Here is a 20,403-nt window from a genome sequence, read left to right on the forward strand (position 1 = left end):
ATGAGCAGAAGACATGATCAGAAATTTCAAAGCAAAAGAAACTTATGTAGCCAGTTAACATATGAATCCCATTAGTGAGTATGGAAATGCAAATCAAAACACAATGAGGTACAAATTAAATCCACAAAAATTAAAAAGTCCAAAAAGGCAAGTTATTGGATGTGGAGAGGATGTGAATTTCCAAGATCTCTTATGCAGTGTTGCTGGAAATGTAAATTCGTAGGACTGTTTTTGGAAAACAATTTAGCATCACCTTGTAATGTCAACATTCACCTACTCTATGATCTAGCACTTCCACTCTTGATATAGACACAAAAGAAATTCTGGCACATGTATGCCTTATGATATGCACAAGAATGTTAATAACATTACTGTTTAAATAGTTAAAACCCTTGAAAAGCTTAAATGCTCATCAACAGAACAGGTGAATTAACTGTGGTCTGTTCACACAGATGAAAGCAAGGACCTTATGAACACAGGATTCAGAGAGATGGCCGAGCACTTTGGGTGGGGTGAGGTATGAGAAGGGCACTGGGTGCTAGGCTCAAGAACACCCAGGCTTATCTAAAATAATTAAACTAGGGGCACCTGTGTGGCTCAGTGGGTTAAGCCTCTGCCTTTGGCTCAGGTCGTGATCCCATGATCCCTGGGATCAAGTCCTGCATTGGGCTCTCTGCTCAGCAGGGAGTCTGCTTCCCTCTCTCTCTCTGTCTGCCTCTCTGCCTACTTGTGATCTCTGTCTGTCCCACAAATAAATAAATAAAACTTAAAAAAATAAAATAATTAAACTAGATAGATCACATATTGGTCAATGATGAAAGGGTATTGAACAAAGGATTATGCCAAATCCAAGGTCCTGGAGTCAATCAAAGGAACAAAAGAAAGGAAAGGGAAGGGAACAGAAAGGGTGGGAATCACTATGAACTGTCCTACTTCTAAAGCCCAGTCCCCAAATGAATGACCCTCACGAGCCGTAAGAAACTCTCATCCTTTGCAAATCATCGAGGTGACAAATCCAGCAAAGCAATGGTGTGAATGTTTCAGTCGGTGCCAACGTTTCACTCCTCCAGACTAACACAGCCCGCTTTTGTTCCCAATGCCAAAAATCCACTGGTGGCAAGTCTCGGTGCTCAGACAGGCCTCCTGATTTGAAATCGGGCAGGGTTTTCAGTGCCTGCCTTCAAGTAGACCTGCGTATTAATTAAGGTTGTTATTCACACTCTGCTGAGCTGTCATCTTTGATGGCAGTCCACTTCAGGCTGAAGTTTGATTTTACTTTCTGAGGATCAAGTCCTTTCTTCCCTTCCCTATCTGTCTCTAAACGTGGAGCATCTGTATCCAGAGCACTATTTCTAGGCCTCCGATGTGTCTCCTCAAAGACTGGCTGACCCACTTTCCAGATGGAGCCAACATCATCCTCTATCTGATCCATAAATCATGAACAGAAGGCTGAGGAAATGAGAAGCTGTGTACCCACTGGGAGAGGAGCGAAGCTTCCAGCATGGGGTCTACAGCAAGATCACAGCCCCACAACCTAATTCTCCAGAAAGCCGGTTTTGATCAATGACAGAACAACCTGGTTCCAGATGAAATTATCCCAGATTTTTAAACATAAATGAACAGTCATATTGAAAGTCGGTAAGATTTACCACAGATTTAATTTACCACATATTTAATGCTATGTAGTATGGTAATTATGGCCCCTGAAACTAGGTAGCAATAGTAAGGCATTCACATATTTGACAATAATAGCTATTTCTGGGATTCCCTCAGACAAAAGATGGGAAAGAGAAAAGATAAAGTTTAGGAGCTCCTCTCCTGCCAGAAAGACACTGGGCAGTGTTCCAGTCCTCCTTCCCTGGAAAGGATTTAAGGTGTGAGCTCAGGGAATAAGTACCTGAAACCAGGGAATAAGTACCTCCCCTAGTACTGGGCTCTTTAGTCCTCTTGGAAGAAGAAAATAACCAGATACCCCCACAGAGGCTGATTTCAGTGTTTACAAGTCAAAGTATCAGGTCAGATCTGTCTCTGATAATAAGTGGAGAGCAGCCCTGTCGGGTTGGGGGGGGGCTTTCTTTAAGCATCAGGAAACTGTGGGAAGCAGGCTGCTTTCTAGAGAGAGATGGTGAAGACAGCTAGATCCATAAGCAAAACAGCCGTATTTTCAGTAGAATGAAATAACATTGAGTACTGATAATTTCTTAAAACTACACATCTTACTACTTAACTCATTCCCAAGTAAGTTAGGAATAAAAGTGAGAAAGAACACCTAAATACAGGCAGAGAATTCTAGACTTCTTACAACTATTTCTTCATCGTCAACACATTCGTCTTTAAAATTGACCTGGAAGACATGCAAAGGGTTAGTTCTCAGAAAAAGATGGCCAGGAACTGCATTATTTATCCCCAAAGATATAGATGTAGTGAAAAGAAGGGCCATATGAACCCCAGTGTTCACAGGAACAATGACCACAGTCTCCAAACCATGGAAAGAACCAAGATGCCCTTCAACAGATGAATGGATAAAGAGGATGTGGTCCGTATACACTATGGAGTATTATGCCTCCATCAGAAAGGATGAATACCCAACTTTTGCAGCAACATGGATGGGACTGGAGGAGATTATGCTGAGTGAAATAAGTCAAGCAGAGAGAGTCAATTATCATATGGTTTCACTTACTCGTGGAGCACAAGGAATAACATGGAGGATATTGGGAGATGGAGAGAGGAAGTGAGTTGGGGGAAATCAGAGTGGGAGACGAACCATGAGAGAAATGTGGACTCTGAGAAACAAACTGAGGGTTTTGGAGGGGAGAGGGTGGGGGGATGGGTGAGCCTGGTGGTGGGTATTAAGGGGGGGCATGTAGTGCATGGAGCACTGGGTGTGGTGCGTAAACAATGAATCTTTGAACACTGAAAAAATAAAATAAATTTAAAAAACAAAAGATGGCCAGGAAAAGGGCTCTACATTGCCAAATGACTTCTGAATTGGGGAATTCTTAAAAACCAGGACAGAGACAGTTTCCTACAAATTATGAGGCTGCTTTTGCCTCCAGTTCACTGGTTTTGTTATTACGGCATCTATTCCGGAAGCTGGGTTTACCCATCCTCACGCCCACTCCCTCTCAGGATGAGGGCAGACTTGGAACCAGAACCAGGAGAGAACTGAGCTGCTGTGCGAAGGGGTAGATTTTTTTTAAGCATGAAGAGTGAAGAGGATTAAAAAAAAAAATTCCTGTCTCTGCGTAATGTACCCACCTAAATTTCTTTTTTAGATTCTTCTTCCTTATTTAAACTTGTCATTTGAGGAGCTGAAGAAAAAATATGGGCCCAGGATCTCCCTCTCAGTGAGAGAAGTGCCTCCTCCTCTCCCACAACATCCTCACCAAAACAAATCAATTACAATAGTTTCCAATCAAAAGTCAGGAAGAAATCAGAGGGGAGATGGAAGGGAAGTAACGTTGACTAGGTGGATAAGCCTGGCCACTCTAGATCTTTCTAAGATCTCTAAGTTATCTCTCATTAGCTCTCCATTCCTGCTTGTGTTTGACTCCTGTGGGGTTTATTGCCCTCTTACTACAGGAATGGTAAGGCATTAAAGTTTACGGTGGGATCCAAGAGGGAAATGGCCATGCAACAGCCTGGAAGCCTTCAGGCTCTGTTCCAAGTCATAAGAATGGAAGAAGTCCTTGCATGAGATCAGAAGAGCCACATGTGCATGAAGGTCAAAGTTCTGAAGTAACAATGAGTATGTAGGACTTGGGGGGTTTTCCTTCCTACACGGGTGGTCCCCTGAGGAACCTCCTTCAGTTGGGCTGAATTTACAGATTCTGGCCATGACCACATTCTCTGTGACCAAAACTGACTAATATCTCCCATTGCCATCAGACAGCTCTGAGGTGGCAGACAAGAGTGCCATCTGTGACTAAGCCAGACGTGTGTCCTGTGGGTCTGAGCTGGGCAGATCTCCCTTGGCAACTCAGAAACGCCTCAGGGGAAACAGCAACCCTGTAAGGTCGCAGGAGTAGGCAGCGATCCGCAGGCCTTCATCCTGAACCCTTAGTTCTGCTCCTCTCCTACACCGAGAGAGCCCTTTCTTGAGATGTGACCATTGGGAAACAAGAGTCAAGCCGCTAATCACCTAGGTTTTGAAACTCCAAAGCTTTTTTGGTTTTGGTTTTTGTATCGTCCCAAGAAAGAGTCTTTATAAACTCAGATGTAAATGGAATGTGGCTTTCCAATATTTTAGGAAACTAATTTTTACTCCAGTATTTCATCTCAATTCTAAATTCAGCCTCAAACATTCTAGAAAGACCTACCAGTCTCCCACAGCAGACTGGACCTGGGTTCCAAGGCTTCACACAGTGACACACTGTGGGGCCTTTGTCTTCAGTCGTCTGTTCACTCCACCTACCACCAAGGTACCCACTGTCCCAGATCCAGTGGCTCTCTGACACGTGCCAGAACATACATGGGTCGCGGGAATCTCTGCACCTTGCAGAGCTGAGCTCTGAGGTGCCTGTGATCTAGGATGCCAGGATGAGCAAAACAAAACAAAATTAAAAATAGGCTGACAAAAAATTAGGACATCCAGTTAAATTTGAATTTCAGATAAACAATACATAATTTTTTTTCATGTACGTATGCTCTATGCTATTTTAGGACATACTTACACTAAAAAAATTATTCACTATGTGAATTTCAAATATAACTGGATGTCCTATATTTTATCTGGCAACCCTGTTATGATCCCCTCTCCCAATATTCCTCTCTGAGATCTCACTGCCTCACTGAGGTATCTCCAGTAAAAAGACCTGGGTCACTGTTGCTCTGGGATTATGAACTTTTTCTAATACTAGACCAGGGAGATTTTTTCTTCTGGGGAAATGCTGTTCTCATTGGGATTAAGTTTTCTGAAACAAAGACTAGAACATTCTGCTGATGGTTCTGCTTTCTGTCACATACCTCCCTGAGGCAACGAATTATAGGCTACTCCCTTGACATGAAAATAGGGGAGAGGATTAGGTTCTCAAATTGTTTATCTGCACATCTTTTTTTTTTTTTAATCTTGTTTTCTCTCTCCACTCTTCCCTCTTCCTTTTATCTCTGCTTTCTTTTGCCAATATCAAAAGAAGCTGTTCGAAAAATACATTTTTATTTATGTCAAGAGATTGGGCAATTCTGACAATGTAAGAGATTTATTAAAGCACAGTAAGACTGTTAGAATCCCAGAAAGTTCAAGTACCTTAAAGCGCACATACAAAGGAATAGGCAGCTGCACATCTCTCAAAAATCATTTTTCTAAATTTACATTTCAAGACTGTAGAATTTTTTCAGTAGATGTATGATCCCATTCTAACTCAAAAGATAGGTTACTAAGAAAACACATTGCTGCCCAACAACTACATATACTTGTTTTAAAATATTTTTAATGTGCTTTATATGCACTTAATTGTTGACCAGATTATTTCAAGAAATTCTGGAATTCATACTAAGGAATGAATGAATGATATGACTGCATAAAAATGTTTGTAAAAAGATGCTCTTTGCAGCATTACTTATGAAAAGAAAAGACTAATTTAAGTGTTCTTCAATCAAATATTGCTTAAATAAAACATACCTTATAAAAGGTAAAATAATTACCTACTATGGCTATTAAACCTGATATTTCATCCATCATTATATCAGAGTTCCTAAAGTAAGGAAAATAAGTTAAAAGAGGTTAAGAGTGGAAAGGAAGATATAAAATTGTAGGCATGTACGACAAAATTCAAAATAATCTACAGTTTAATTATTTGAATTAATAAACTAAGTTTCACAAGGTTGGCAGATACAAAGGCAATATGCAAAAATCAGTTGTATTTTATACCAATATAAATTTCCAGCAGCATCAGAAAAAGGAAAAAGATTTTTAAGGCCTCCCTGCAGAAAAGAGTAAAATACAATTTATTAAATTAGCCAAGATCATCTTGAAAAACAGCATGTCCCTAATATCAACACTCAGGATAAAGCTGCAGGAATTAAGATGCTGTGGTATTGGCTCACAGATTAACAAAGAGACCACTGGAACCGAACAGACTTCAAAAGGAGACCCACACATACAGTCACCTGGTCGGTGACAGATTGTGGCACCGCAGCGACCTTTGTGGGGAGAGGACAATCTTTCCAACAAATGGTGCTGACTCGACTGTTCTACTCAGATTCACCTTCAGGACTGAGGCACTCATTCCTGGGTTGCTGGGGAAGTTGGCTGCTATTGGCTCTCAGGGGCATCTGTCTCTCTGGGATTTCCCCCTCAGTCAAAGAAAGCTGCTTTATCCAAGATTATACTCTCTCCCAGGGGGTATCCCACATCCAATGACTAGTGGACGCAAAGGTCCAAGTCCTGGCTCTTTCCTAGATTGGTCTCTGAAGGATCATTCCAATTCAAGAGCTCCCCTTGGGGCTAGCTTAGGTCTGGAAGGCAAATGTATCACCCACAGACTAACATCTCCCTCCACCTAACCCTGCTTCTTCCGCTCCCTCTCAGGTTGTATCTGAGGGTTTTATCCCAGTAGAACTTCTGCACACAAATCTCAAATGCCCCAGGTTCAATATCCAGGCAATAGGACCTGGAACACGCTGGAAAAAAATTAACCTTGGCCCTACCTCATACTTTACATGCAATCAGTTCCAGGTGAGAGTATAACTGAATGAGAGTAGTAAAACATAAAATTTTTTCTTTTTTTTTTTTTTAAAGATTTTATTTATTTATTTGACAGAGAGCGATTACAAGTAGGCAGAGAGGCAGGCATTGGGGGTGGGGTGCGGGGAGGAGGAGGAAGCAGGGTCCCCGCCGAGGAGGGAGCCCAATGCGGGGCTTGATCCCAGGATTCTGGGATCATGACCTGAGCCGAAGGCAGAGGCTCAACCCACTGAGCCACCCAGGAGTCCCAAAACGTAAAATTTCTAAGAGAATTTCTAATATAACGAGCCTCCGCAAAAGCACTAACTATAAAGAAAGAGACTGATAATTGGACTGCCTTAAAATTAAGATCTTCTGTTTATCAGAGGATACCATTTAGAACAAAAAAGCAAGCCAGAGAGTAGAAGATATACACAATACCTATAGTCTACAAAGAGTTTGTATACGAAATACATTTTAAAAAGACTGAAAAATCAACATGCAGACAGCCCAATAGAAAAATAGGGAAAGAGGTGCACCTGGGTGGCTCAGTGGGCTAAGCCTCTGCCTTGGGCTCAGGTCATGATCTCAGGGTCCTGGGATCGAGCCCCGCATCGGGCTCCCTGCTCATCAGGGAGCCTGCTTCCCTCTCTGTCTCTGCCAGCCTCTCTTCCTGCTTGTAATCTCTTTCTCAGTCTGTCAAATAAATAAATAAAATCCTCTACAAAAATTAAAAAAAAAAAAAAAAAAAGAAAGGGACTTGAACAGGTACTTTCTTCAAAAAAGATATCCAAATGCCCAGCAAACATATGACAGGGAATTCAAACTTATTAGTACTCAGGAAAATGCAAATTAAAATCACAATAAAATTCTCACCTGAAACCCACAGAAACGGCAAGACTGAGAGTAGTAGCGAGTGTTGGTGAAGCTGTAGAGCGCCTGGGATTTTCAGATAGAGCTGGAGGACATTTGTATAACATAATCTAATAAAACGGAGCACGTGCCTTTGTATCCTTGTAGTAATATCCCCAACAGAAATGAGTGTTCACATATACCAAAACACTTGCACACAAACATCCGTAGCCGTATTATTCATAATAACAAAAAAATTAGAGTAGTCCAAATGCCTGTTAATTTTTATAGACAACGAAGAAAAAAAAGAAAGCAGTGAAAATATAGTCGAAATAGCTGAGGCATAATATGGAAATGACTGAAAAGCAATGAGCTTCTGCTGATGCAAAGCACTGAGAAATTGGGACAGTGTTGAGTAAGAGAATTGTAGGAGGAAATAAATTTAAAATTTTAGAAACAGTGTCTCAGACAGCTAAGGAATAATCGGTACTTGATTTATTTGTAGAAATTCATACAATTCCTTTCCTCTAACTCAAGTGTTACACACACACACACACACACACACACACACAGCTTGTAAATAGAAACAAGCAGAATGCAGATAAGGTAGTAGATCCCTTATGTGAGGAGCTCCCTGTCAGATCTCTGCTCCTCTTAGTTGTGCAACGTAGTAGCAGCCATACTGTGTACACTGCGGGCACTACTACCACCAGTGGCACCGAGCAGCTTTCCTGGGTGGAGGCCTACGACAGTAAATTGTACATGTTAACCTGGTGGGGCTACAGTGTCCAGATATTTGGGCAAACATTGTGGGGGTTATTTGTGGGAGGGCGTTGTTTGCTTAAGAGGGATATTTAAATTAACCCACTCCCAGGAGAGCAGACTGCCCTTCCTGAGATGGGCAGGCTACATCCCAGCACTTGAAGGTCTTAATAAAACAAAAGACTAACCTCTCTGGAGAAAGAAGGAATTCTGTCAGCAGACTGCCTCTGGAGTCCATCTACAACTCCTCCTTGAGTCTCTGGCCTGCTGGCTTATTCCGACAGATTTTGGGCTCATCAAATTTCTATGGTTATGTGAGCCAATGCCTTAAAACAAATTCCTTAAAACAAATTCCTTGGGGCATATGGGTGGCTTCATCAGCTAAGCGTCTGCCTTCATCCTGGGTCATGATCCCAGCGTCCTGGGATCGAGGCCCACATCGGTCTTCTGGCTCAAAGGAGAGTCTGCTTTTCCCCCTGGCCCTTCCGCCCCTCATGCTCTCTCTCTCTCCCTCTCTCTCCCTCTCTCTCACTCTCAAATTAAAAGAAAAAAAAATATTAAAAAATAATAAAAATTTTTTAAAAAATGAAACAAATCTCTCTTCTCATAAAACTTTATATATATATGTATATAAATATATACTTACATATGGAACATATGTATATATGTGATGTATACACACACACACAAGTTCTTGGTTCTATTCTTCTGATAAAGCCTAATACAAGGTCTAATACTGGGAAAAATCAATTCCCTCACCTGGGTGAGCCTGGGATGAGTATTACTGGCTTCGCTGCATCCCTAGCCCTAAAGGCTGCCTGCCTGCTGTGTCAAGTTCATCTGTTCTTTCTGGAAATTCAGTCTTGAATGTACCCTCTCCTTCCGGTCTCTCAAACTCCCACCATTTCTTCTGTGTCTTCACAGGGACCAAATTGAAGACTATCTGCATTTTTTGCAAGACTCTGTATCTGTGCCAAGTTCCGGTGCCCTGCCGTGCTTTTATGTCTGCTCTGACAGCCTCCTGGCTGTCCTCTGAGCAGGCTTGTCTCATCTCCAGTGTCCCCTGACACTCCAGTTTCTTCATGCTCCTCGTCCTTCCTTGGGCTTTTATTCAACAGTTTGAAACTCTCTAAAAACAAAACCCTTCTATTTAATATTGAAAGCATCTCAGATTTCAATTTTGTTGTTGTTATTGTTGTTTTGTTTTGTGGATTAATAGAACCACATTCCCCAAGGTCAGCTCTGGTGAGCCAGGTTGATATCTGAAGGTTACAGTTCCCTCCCTCTGGCTAGGTCCAAGAAATCCTTTCTGGTCATTAGGTTGATTCACTACCTGATCATTCTCTGGCCCAGAATCCCCCAAGGCCTTGTAAAAACATAGTCTGTGGTTCCCACTCCTGGAGTTTTGATTCATTAGGTCTGGGGTGGGGCCTGGGAATTTGAATTCCTAACGGGTCCTCAGGGGAGGCTGAGGCTGTGGAATCTGGACCCACACTTTGAGAACCACTGCTCTAGCTCAGTGGTTCCTTAATTCTGCCTCCTATGCCTGTTGATTCCCTTTAGTTCCTAAATCTTTTATAAATATTATCTCTGCTGGTCTAAGGTAAAACTCAGAGTGGGGAAGGGGAATGGGAACTCTATAACCTTCCTCTATAGGGACAGGCCAAGAATCGAGGGAATTCAATTCCAACATCACAACCCTTTTTTTTTTTTTTCTTTTTTTCTTTTTTGGAGGACTGATAACGTTCTAAAGCAGTGGTAAGGGGTTAGAAAGATCAGTTTCTGTTCTCAAGAAACTGAACATCTAAAAAGGGGAAAGCCTAGAACATTGCCAGTACCCCAGGAATATTCCCCGGGCTCACCCTAGAGGTCAAGGTCAAGACTCACCCTCAGGGTCATACAAGGGCAGGGTCAGCAAGTTCACAATCCTGAGTGAGTGCCTCCTCAAATTTTGTCCTCTGGGGACTTCACTCGCCTCCCCTGTTCTCAGCCCTGCCAAAGGTCACAACAGAGACTTCCAGTAGCCCTGATGGATTCCAGCCTTTTCCTGCCCAAGTATATTCTCCACCAGAGAAGTCCACTTGGCCTGCAAGCTTGGTGGACCAGAACTGCACATGCAATGCTCAACCACACATAAAGCTGGAAAAGGAGCCAAAAGCTCACTAAATCACCATGCAAAATTTATAGAGTAGGAAGAGCAGAAGGACTAAGGCTGATATTTGAGGCATGCAAGCATTTAAGAGATGGGATTTGGAAAGAGAGACTTGCAAGTTGTTGAGAAATGGGTAAGTGGAAAGAACCAATATAGTCTGAGATCTGCTTTGATGTCTGAATGAAGTGTGCAAGACACAGGACTTGCCTTCAAGAAGCTTCCAGGTTAACAGGGGAAATAAGATCCTCACTTGAAAAAATAAATATTCTGGCTCGAAGCACCCAATTAGTGTTGAGGATAGAATGTAAGAGAGAGGAATAAGCTAAAACTTGCCCTAACTTGAGCAATACAATCCTTAGTCTTTCCATGTAGAAAATGGTGAGAATGATATTGATCGCATAGGGTTTTTATGAAATTCTAGTAAGATAATTAAAGTCCTAAGGAAAGGTGCAGACCTATAGTAACCATTAAGTACCTTAGTATTTTTTATTGTAATTTCTGTGATGATGCTGTTATATGCTGGTTATGGACAAAGTTTAGGAGGCAGGAAGGAGATGTGAGGTGTGCTCATTGACAGACAATGAGGAGCTGGGATGGTCAGGATTTAGAGTTAAATTCCCCTACATCTTGAGGCAAGATGCCTGAGCAAGGAGGAAGTCAGTAGTTGCCAAAATTGGGGGGCAAGTCAACAGATTGGTTTCTGTAGAGTATGTGCGGCTTGAGGAGAGAGACATGATTGTGGCCAAACTGAAATCTTGGAACAAGAAACTTGGGCTCTTCCCTAGAGTTCATCCAGAACTTCTGAGGATTTATAACCCAAAAATGACATAAATAAAATGGTCTTTTGGTGAGATTTATTTATAAATCTAAAATGGCAATAGGAAAAATGATGTCAGGTTGTTTGGTAACTTTTTTAAGAAAAGATTTATTTATTTTAGAAATAAAATATGAGTCAATATGTTTTTTAAAATTCAAATAAATAACTGTCTCATGACCATGTGTAGCCCTAGGAGGAAGAAGCAGCATTTTGTTTTGTTTTGTCTTGTTTTGTTTCTTTTCATTTGACTCCTCAAGGGAAGCAGGGGGAGGAGGAATGCAAAATCCCTTATTAAACCTCACAGGGCGATTCCTCCCCAGTACCTCCTGAAGCTTGTCATTTGCCAAGACAACCCTTGTTTATAGCTGTTGATCTTACATAATTTTTAAAAATTCCTCCATTTCATTCTCAAAAGTGCCCATGTTAGGGCAATAAACTATGTGATCACCTCGAACTCACCTTGCCAAAATGAGTCAGTCTGAAGAGAAGAAGGGTAGGAACAGAATGACCCACCCCCGTTCTTGCAGCCTATCCTATTGGGTGGCTGGCTTTGTAGTCACTGTTCCCTTCTGTCAGCATCTCCTACTTCCTTTTAGAACCCCCTTCAGGGCTGCGTAGTTTTTGTGGAAGCACCATTTCCAAGGCATTGCTTCAGACTTCCTCAAACGCTTTATTAAAAATCACCTCATGGTCCTGTTCTCCGAGCCTAGCTGATGAGAAAAACTAATAGCTAAAAAGGGGCTAGATGTGCTACCTTCCCAGAGAGAATTTATGAATTTTAAAAGGACCTTAAGAGCCCTGACCAAAGGAATGACTAATGGAGGAATCCGAGGAGAACTGTGTAGGTGTCAACTGTGTCATTAAAGTGATGCGTCAGAGGCCAGAGATGGCATGAGGGACCAAGGATGACGTGGGCCATTGCTCACTCCCCTGATCAACAGAATGAGGGAGAGAGAGTTGGGGGTGGAGGTGGACAAAAGTAATGAATGATCCTGGAAACCAAGAGAAATGGGAAAATTAAGGAAAGGAACAACTCAGGGCGATTACAGCCGGGAACTTTCTGGGCATATATTTGGAAGCTGAACATAAGCAAGAAACTATCAGAAGTAGAAAATACACAAAGATCCGGCAGTATTCCAGCCCAACCCACTAAAAGATGCCTTCTTCCATAGAAGCCTTCCCTGACTCCTGGCCCCGGTCAGGTTCCTGCGTTACGTGCTCTCCGAGACTAGTTTCTTCTTCCCTCAGAGCAACACCTAAATTTGTAATAATTCACATGTTCATTTGGTGTAACTATCTGTCAATGTCCATCATTCCCACCTGAAGGTAAGCTCTACCCCCCCTCAGACCATATTTCTTTTTGTTCTCCAGCATTCTTTCATAATTAGCAAGGGTCTGATGCATATTTTATATTTAATAAATGGTTGTTGAATGAATGAATATTTGCATTGAAATATAAATAAATGTATAAAAATAAATGAGTATCAAGATTCATCCTAACCTGATGTTTTAGAAATCTTCCAGATTAAATAATGCTCACAATTGGTAAAAACCAATGTGGATCTTCCAAGTCTTTTATGGTCTGGAGCCAAATAACCTTCACCACCCAAGAGCATACAAACCTTATATTCAACACGCATTTATTCATCACCTATTACATAATTTAGAGGTTGAGATCACAGTCCTTAGGGTGAATGGCCTGGTCAAATACTTGCTCATGTGACCATTGAGAAGTTAATTAATAATTCTGTGCCTTAACTTATTTATAAGATAACAGGAATTTTAATTGTACATATGTCAAGAGATTGCTGGGAAAATTAAGTTACTATAAACAAACCAGAGAGCCTGGCACATAGGCACAGCATATAGGATCAATAAATGTTAATTGTTATCATTATTACTGTCAATTTTTGTATCTGAAAGCCCTGCTACCATAGGCTTTGGAGGTTGCAGTAATAAATCAGGCAAGGTATTGTCTTGCAAGAGCTTGTAGTTAGAGAGAAAAGAATGTAACAGAGGAATGAACCCAGATGAAACAAAAGTGCTAAGAGAATTCGGAGGAGGGAGTAAGGTGCATCCAGGCATCAGATCAAAGGCAAATGCTGTTTAAACAGAAAGCTCTATCTTGTTTACATTTAATGATCTCAAATAGATGTTGCGAACCAAATCCGACAAACTCTCCACCAGCCTGGTTAGTCACTTCAGCTTTTTTGAGATGATGTCACTGCAAAGGACCACCACAGCTTTGTGCACATTTCGAAGGGATTCACACAAAGACATCTCTATGCCAGTTCTCCCCAAGCCTGGCTGGCCAACGAGCATAAACATGAGCGTCGGCACACATCTCCAGGCAACCCGGGGTCACTCTTCGGCGTTCAATACTCTTCTTGTTTTTGCAAAGTCTTGAACAAGGAGCCTTCCCTGAGCCCTTGTCATTCTGCCGTTCAGCCTGATAGAAAGGAGTGACCACTCCCCCCTCCTGCTTAGTAATGGCTGTTCTCTGCCAAGATAAGGTCACACAAGAGGAGATAATTATTACCTAATAAATAGCTTGTCCAACTCAATACTAATCATGAATGAGTTATGCAAACTGCTTAGAGAACTATCCCCTTGGACAGCCAGTAGAAATCCTTGCATACATTTTCTCTTTCAGTATAACAATTATCAACGATCTACAAAGGGTCGTTTCCATGAAATATTGCTTGAAAACAGCCCCACTAAACCTCTCTATGAATACTCCCCACTACCACCATCTCCCTCACCCCACCCCTCACACTAGAAGGGCCTATTTCTCATTCTAGATAGCCCTGTGTATCAGCTTCTCCATAAGTTCGCTGTGTCTCAGTCTTCAAAATAAAATGGTAGAGCTGGTGGACAGAAAGCAAAGTTAGTCAAATCCAAACACAGCTCAGAGGATTTTAAACAGACGTAATCCATAGTACCGCAAATAAAGGAAAATAAGCAATCTTTGAGATCAACATTACTAACTAGTAGACTGGTTAACCACATTAAAAGATGGAATATTTTCCATAGTTATAAGGCTGCGCAGAAAGCATACTTTATTACTTATCTTTTTAAAAGATTTTATTTATTTGAGAGAAATCACAAGTAGGGTGGGGGGTGGAAGCAGGATCCCTGCTGAGCAGGGAACCCAATGTGGGGCTCAATCCCAAGACCCTGAGATCATGACCTGAGCTGAAGACAGAGGCTTAACCCACTGAGCCACCCAGGTGCCCCAGAAGGCACATTTTAAAAAATTAGGAATTCTTAGCTAAGGGCTAGTTAATTCCCATTCATTCAATGAAATGAAATAGACAAGAATCAAATAAACAAATAAACAGAGCATTTACATTTTTCTAAGTGCCCTAAAGGAAATAAATGGGATGGAATAAAAAGAATGGTCTGTAAAGGACAGGAAGACAAATGGGAAGGAGAAGTAGAAAAGACAGAGTCGACAAAGCCTCCGAAGGAACACAACGTTTGAGCTGAAACCTGAAAGGTGAGGATGAACCCACCATGCAGAGAGTCAGCTAGACAGAGGGAACGCGTGTAAACTCTCAGAGATGGACGAGAGTTTAGTGCATTAAGAATATGTAAAGGGATGGAGGTGTTAGTTAATGCAATGAGGGGTAATTATTTAGCAATATATAAATGTATAAAGTCAACATGTTGTACCTTAAATTTACACGTTATATATCAATTATGTTTCAATAAAACTGGGGACAAAATTGAGACAGGAAACCATAATGGGTAGAGTAGAGTGGAATGGGGAGTTTGGAGTGCTGAGATAAAGTTGGAAAGGTATGCTAGATCCAGTTTGGATTTATTGTAAAAGCTAATGGAGGGATGACTGGGTCATTCAGATGGTTAATCATCTGCCTTCAGCTCAGGTCATGATCCCAAGGTCCTGGGATAAAGTCCTGCATTAGGTTCCCTGCACGGCAGGGAGTCTGCTTCTCCCTCTCTCCTTGCCTCTCCCCCGGCTTGTACTGTCTGTCTCTCTCTCAAATGAATAAATAAAATCTTAAAGAAAAAAAAAGCTAATGGAACACCAGATACAAAAATTAATTTAAAATGATTCAAATACTTATGCATAGGAACCAAAACTATAAAATTCTTAGGAAAAAAAAAAATTGGAAAAAAGCTCCATGACATCGGATCTGGCAATGATTTCTTGGATATGACACCAAAAGCACAAACAACAACAACAACAAAAATAGATAAATTAGACTTCAGCAAAATTGAGAAATTTTGTGCATCAAATTAAAAAAGTAAAAAGGTACTCTATAGACCGGGAAAAAATATTTGCAGAACATATACTTGATAAGAGATTAATACCTAGAATATATAAAGAACTTCTATGACTCAGTGACAAAGACCAGACAACCCAATTCAAAAATGGCCAGGGCACCTGAATAGACATTTCTCCAAAGAAGATATATAAATGACCAATGAGCACATAAAAAGAGGCTCAAAATCATCAATCATTATGAAAATTCAAATGAAACTACAATGAGATACCACTTTACATTTATGAGGATGGCTATTATTTTACAAAGAAAAGGAAAGGAAAGAACAAGTCTTGGCAAGAATGTGAAGAAATTGGAACCCATGAATATTGCTGTTGCGGATGTAAAATGGTGCAGCCATAGTGGAAAACTGCAGGGTGGTTCCTCAAAAAAATTAGACACAGAATTACAATATGATCCAGCATCCCACTTCTAGGTATATACCCAAAAGAACTGTAAGCAAGGACTTGAATAGGTATTTGTACACCAGTATTCTGACAGTATCATTCATAATAGCCAAACAGTAGGAACAGTCCAAATGTCCAACAGAAAAATGGATGAACAAATGTGTTATAAACATTCAAGGAATACTATTCGGCTTTTAAAAAAATGAAATTCTGATAATATGCTACAACATGGAAGAACCTGGAAATCTTCTGTAACAAACCAGACACAAGTATTATATGATTTTTTTTTTGAGGTACCTAGAAAATCAAATTCATAGGCACAAAAAGTAGAACAGTAGTTATCAGGGGCTGGGTGGAAGGGAGAATTTGGATTTATTATTTAATATATACAGAGTTTCAGTTTAGGATTATGAAAAAGTTCTGGAGATGGTTATGATGATGGTTATACAATAACATGAATGCACTTATGCCACTGAATTACACACTTAAAAATGTTTAAAGTGGTGATTTTGTGATACATATATTTTATTAAAATTTTAAAAACCTATTGGAAGATATTGAAGAGTATTAAGCAGTAATTCTCATGATCTGATTATATTTTTAGAAACCATCTGTCTTATGAATGTCAGACTTCTGAAGTGGAGTAACAAGATAGAAATAGATAGGAGGGCGCCTGGGTGGCTCAGCTGGTTAAGCAACTGCCTTCAGTTCAGGTCATGATCCCAGAGTCTTGGGATCAAGTCCTGCATTGGGCTCCCAGCTCCACAGGGAGTCTGCTTCTCCCCCTCACCTTCTCCTCGCTCATGCTGTCTCTCACTGTCTCTCTTTCTCAAATACATAAATAAAATCCTTAAAAAAAAAAGAAAGAAATAGATGTAGGAAATGAAGGGTTAGTGACAGTGACTATGTAGTAGTAAAATGGACAGATCTGAGATTCTGAAGATAGAACCATGAAGTTAGATGACAAGCTAGATATGGGGTGTAAAAAAAGGACAAATCAAGAATGACACCTAAGTTCTTGGCTTGAACAACTGAGCAGTACCAATAATAATATATTGGAAACTTTAGAAAGTACACGTTTAGAATGAGGTGAAGTCACCAGTGGTGTTTCACATGTTAATTTCAAGACACTTACTTTGTCATCAAAATGGAGCTGTTGAGTAAAATATATGAATAGGAGACTGAGAGAAGTCAACACTATCCCATCTCAGTGACCCTGTTGATGACATTTAAAGCCATCCTACTGGATAAAACCAGAGAGAGAGACTAAGAGACACATAGAGAAAGAGAAGAAGGAGCAGAAGAGAAGACAGATGAGAGAAAGAGAAACCAGAGAAAGAACAGATCAAGGAATAAGTTCTGGTCCACTTGGACATTAAAATCTTCAGCGAAGGAGGGGCACCTGGGTGTCTCAGTCGGTTAAGCCTCTGACTCTTGGCTTCAGCTCAAGTCAGGGTCTCAGGGCCATGGGATCGAGTCCCACATCAGACTCCATCAGCGAGTCTGCTTGAGATTCTCTCTCTCCTTCTGCCCCTTCCCCAATTTGTGTTCTCTCTCTCTCCCTCTCAAATAAATAAAATATATCTTTAAAAACAAACAAAAACTTTAGTGAAAGAGACTAAGGAGACTAAGACTGAGAGGTCAGGAGGCTTGCAAGAGGGGAAGTAGACAGCAGTTGGTTGGACCCCAAAGAAGAGAAAGCTTCAAGTGGGAGAGCATTGTCCATTTTCCTGTGAAGGGAAAGCAGAAATGCCCTTAGTCCTGTACGACCTACTCTTCTCCAGTCCATGGACCTCATCTTCTACCACTCCTTTCCTGCTAGGCTTCAGTCTCCTTCCTCTTCCCAAACCAAACCATTTTGTTCCGTCTTAGAGTCTTCATATTTGCTATTCCATTTTCCATGTTGTTCTTATAAATCTTAATATGGCCTTCCCTTATCATTCACATCTCTGCTTAAATATTATTTCTTCAGAGACGCTTTTCTTGACTCATTAGGATAATTCCATCTCACCCCAATTTCCCCAAGTCCCTATCTGGCTTTTCACTCCAATGTATTTTCCTCACAGTACATAATCACTATCTGAAAATATACTGTTCATCCGTTTGTCTTACTGATGATGTGTATCCACTCTCTCCCCTCTAATATACAAGGAAGAGGCTTGATCTTTTCATCTTTGTATCTGTAGAGCCCAGTTGTAGTGATTATTCAACAAATATCTGTTTCATGAACGAACCAATGTGTGCAAGTAGAGGGAGATGTAAGGATTTACTGATGAAAATGCAAAGGAGTTTCACTCTCTTCTTGGTCACTTTTGACCCAAGGTTACAGACTGAGAATTAGTTTGTAAGAGAGGTATGTTTTGGCAAAGGAAGATTAGGAGAATGGAAAAGTAGAATTGTTCAAAATTGTTAAGTGAGCGATGGAGGTTTGTGCTTACAAGTTCAAAGTGAATTTACTCATTAAATGACTGCCTAGTCTGGACCAGACCTTGTGCCAGTTGCTTGTGACTTAACAGGAGAAAAGTCTGGCCAAGACAGTTGACTTTATATTCCAGACTTGACAGTTTTGTAGGGAGTGTCTTTTTCCCCCAACTTCTAGAAGATGTGCTAATGGTAGTGAGAAGAGTTGAATTTATTTGCGTTCAACTCTCATTTTCTGAGCACCTACATGGCGCAAAAACATTTTACTCAGCACTGTAGGATTATGTTCACTGCTCCTGCCCTTACAGACACTACAAACTACTTAGGGAAGCTCAACATTTACATAGGTCAATACACATGGCCTACAGCTGGAGACCTTGAGCACCAGGTTGAGACAAAACTATTGGATAAAATCCTTCAATGGATGCTCTTTGAACTAGTCTTTTGACTTCCTCTTGGCAAGAGTTTTATTTCCTTTTTTAAATTGTTCTTCCCTAGGAAGGACTAGATTAGGACTGCCCAGGAGAGGCACCTGTGTAGAGAAAGCAGCCCTTCCAGGAAGTAATCAGTCAGCACCTGTTTGGTTGCAAGAAACAGAAAACCCAACGCAAACTGCACAGGAAGTAAATATATTGCCTGCTTCCATGCATGTCCAAAGATAGATTCAGGTGCTGTTTGATCAGGATTCTGGCATAGTCTTGTTGTTCTCTCTGCTCTACCTTCATCCTCAGGCTAAACTCCTCTAAGACAAGATGGACAGATGGATGCATCTGTCCCAGGCCTCCAATCTCCACATCACCCCATCTTAGAGCAGAGGGAACTTTCAATTCTCCAACCACCAAAAGCCTTCCATTCTAATTAACCCAACCTCGTTCTCTCACCCCTCACAACCAATCACTGAGACTAGGGCAATGTCAAGGGCTGACTGGGATAGGTTTAGAAATAGGAAGGTAATCTCTCAGCCAGTCACCATGGCAACAGGAACATGATTTTGCTATTGGTTTAGGTCAGTCAGGACCTCCTCCGCCTTCAGCTGAGGGTTGCGGTAATCAGGAGTCAATCCCATGGATGAACATTGTGTTAGGAAGCCGCAGAGGGAGGGGGAGAGGTTGACAGAAAGGAAAGCAATAATGTACATGACAACTAGACCCTCCAGAACTTGAAAGATTCAGACTCATTCACTAAAAGAAGGCAATAATACATACGGTAAGTGATATCTGGGGAAATGAATCGGTGCCTGTGAATCATTTTGTAAGAATAATCCACTAAACAATAAGAGTGTCATCATCGGAATGCTTTGTACACACACGAACTCTGCAGATTGCCTGGGCTCCGGATCATCTTACTGTTGTTACTCCGGCAGCAGCCCTCCTTGCCAAGATTGTTACTGTGGGACCAGCTGAGCCAGAGAAGCCTGGAGGGTTCTTTAGCTCGTCATTCATCTCTGTGACATTTATTACCTATTTCATAACAGAGCCCCCTCAACATCCAAAGACAAAAACTGGAGGAAGGTCATCAACAGTAGAACCAGCGCACCTCCTCACAGCTCCTTTTCAACACAAACCTAAGCAGGAATGGGGTGGGCCCTTCATTGGTTCAGTATCTCTCTCTCATCATCCTTTTCTCTGAAGGGAGCAAGTGATTACCACCGGCTATCAGCTGCTGCCTCCCATCATGGCGATGTCAGGGCAGCCACACAGTGTGGATAAGAACCCTGTGTTAGGCGTCATGACAACTGAGTTCCAGCCTGGCCCTCATTTGGTATCTCATGTGTGACCTTGCTGCTTTAGACTCTCCGGGTGTCAGTTCTTCCTCTGTAAAGCTAGCTAATACTGCCTTACCGAGTTTTAAGATGCTCAGTTTTTATGATCCTAGGTAAACTTCCCTGGTAGAAAAGTCTCAATCTCCATTCAAAATTTAAAAGATGCTCCCTCTTATTTCAAGGGTCCTCAGGAGACAGACTCTGAGATGGAGCTGTGTGAGGAAGTGTTTAGGGAGTGCTCTTGGGGTCAACGTCCCTGGGAGAGAAGGAAGTAGGA

General features: G+C 41.3%; 2 long non-coding RNA genes across 2 annotated transcripts in view; one reads left to right on the top strand and one right to left on the bottom strand.

Moving 5' to 3' along the window:
• The window catches only part of LOC131838151 (uncharacterized), a 48,297-nt gene extending 38,853 nt beyond the window's left edge, over positions 1 to 9,444 (top strand). The window contains exon 4 of the long non-coding RNA XR_009356500.1: positions 9,203 to 9,444. This is a non-coding gene — a long non-coding RNA (uncharacterized LOC131838151). The remainder of the gene's footprint in view (positions 1 to 9,202) is intronic.
• Positions 1 to 20,403, bottom strand: part of LOC131838150 (uncharacterized) — a 61,672-nt gene that overhangs the window by 10,818 nt on the left and 30,451 nt on the right. The window lies entirely within an intron of this gene.

This window comes from Mustela lutreola, chromosome 8 (genome assembly GCF_030435805.1).
Source record: "Mustela lutreola isolate mMusLut2 chromosome 8, mMusLut2.pri, whole genome shotgun sequence".
In the NCBI taxonomy this organism is placed as follows: Eukaryota; Metazoa; Chordata; class Mammalia; order Carnivora; family Mustelidae; genus Mustela; species Mustela lutreola.